The 1,982-nt window shown below is 34.7% G+C and overlaps 1 long non-coding RNA gene across 1 annotated transcript; it reads right to left on the reverse strand.

The window, feature by feature from the left end:
• Window positions 1–736: 736 nt before the first annotated feature.
• LOC119685289 lies at window positions 737–1,773 on the reverse strand. The gene is made up of 2 exons (XR_005252792.1): window positions 1,543–1,773; window positions 737–1,483 (listed from the first exon to the last, which is right to left on the reverse strand). It is a non-coding gene; the product is annotated as an uncharacterized LOC119685289 (long non-coding RNA).
• Window positions 1,774–1,982: the final 209 nt, after the last annotated feature.

The raw sequence follows: 1,982 nt of genomic DNA on the forward strand, positions 1-1,982 counted from the left end.
TAATTATTATGAAAATATAAAATTCAGATTTTTGTTTTTATTTTATTTCCAAGTTAGCTAATTTCAGTTGGTTCCATTTAATTGAATTTTTTGTCTGTTTATTAAGAACCCGAAAAATTATAATGAAAAGCAAAGGATAGCGTTATAAATCGTTTACTTAAACATTAAGCCTACCCCCGTCGCATTAGCATATACAAGTACAAAAGCAATAAACACAAGTAAGGATGTGAAACAGAATATAAAATGTATTAATTTTCTAATTACACTAAATAAATGAAAATTTACTGTGGTTGCTTTACGCACCCACACACCCACACACCTTCATCATTCGTCTCCGCACCTTCATCCTGCTTAGTATAATAAGAAAGCAGGAATAAATTTGGGCGCGAACACACGTGCACGGGGCAACGTATCAGAAAATCGGAAAAGTGGTAGCAGTGCACTGGGTTATAAAAATTTCAATATGCCGCAGTCATTTCACGCATTCGTTAGTATTTGCTGCTTTACGACTATCTGTTGTTCTATATGAGGTAGTTACCTTGGCAGAGCAGGAGGAGCAGCGGCACTGAACACTCAATCAATAGCATGTTCAGTGCTTAGGCAATTTGCCCCTTCCACTCGAATCTTGTTCGGAACATAAAACAAATGCAAAAAATACGTTTTTTTCGTTTTTACTTGAGATAAAGCATATGAGAGGTAAATTCAAGTCATAAAAGTTTATACACCCTTTTTCCTCTTGCGCTTTTGTCGTTTTCTGTGTTTTCTGTGTTTTGTGTTTTTTTCTTTTGCTTTTGCTTTTTTTTGTTCTGCGGAAATTCGCTATATTCTCCTTCTTTTTTAAGTCACTTTTAATGTTATTTTACTATTTTCACTTGACTTTGAGTGTGTGTGGCTGTGGCTGTGTTCGTGAATGAAAATACTCAACACAACACAACTACAGGCAAAGAGTCGATTACATGCCTAAAATGGAAATTAAAGTGGTAAATGGTAAGTGGTAAGTGGCAAGTGGCAAGTGATGGAGGGTAATACAGGCGCTCCTTAATGTACTTTCACATTAGAATTGACTGAAATGTGCAGAGGCACTTTTATTATGTTTTGTTGCTTATACGAATACGAATCCTTCGGGAGGAGATGCGTGTATGTTGTCGCAATCTGACGCATCACACAACAAGCCTAATACGATGTGTTGCCCATTTTGCTTCTTATATTCTACGTGTACTTCGGCTGCGCCTTCTCCTTCTACTTCCACCTCTCCTCATACGTGGAGTTTTTGTATTGCTGCGGCTCTAAAGTTTCGTCCTCGCAAGGCACTGCGAACACCAGTGGCAACAAAAGGGATTTGTATTCGTAATAAAAGTTGCATTTGTGATTTATTTGAAGTACCGACGACAAATTCTCTGTTGCTTCACTTGAAAGAAAACTTCTTGGAATTTCAGAAACACACTTCCACACATTTCCACACTGCACATGTCCTCAAATCTCCCTTTTATGGCATCGTATATTTAGTTAACTTAAGTAAAGAAAATAGTATTTGCGAAATACCTTTTGTTAAAAAATTTGATTAAAAAGTTTGCTTCACGCAACACTGCACAATTTGTTCAAAAATAAATAAAAACAAAATTGCGTATAAACTAAGAAAGTAGTGACCCTTTCGTTTCCGCCACTTTCTGCATGGCCAATGCTACTCATATTAGCAATTTCAGTTCGCAGATCCTTGTTAGCTCTCATAAGTGAGTGACACATACAATTCCCATAGACAATATGCTTTTAAATTTTTACTGAAAAGAAAATTTTATTAATAAAAGTAAATACTGAATACGTAATAATAATATCATCAATAGGATTTTATATATATATTAATATTGCAGCAATTTTAGTATAATAATTTTCAAGCATGGATAAACCGACAATAGTATATCCCATTATTAAAGATCTTAATATTAAATTTAGTTTTCAAATTCCCCAACAAAAATTGCTCTTAA

The sequence above is a fragment of the Teleopsis dalmanni genome, chromosome 2 (assembly GCF_002237135.1).
Source record: "Teleopsis dalmanni isolate 2A chromosome 2, ASM223713v2, whole genome shotgun sequence".
NCBI classification, from domain to species: Eukaryota; Metazoa; Arthropoda; class Insecta; order Diptera; family Diopsidae; genus Teleopsis; species Teleopsis dalmanni.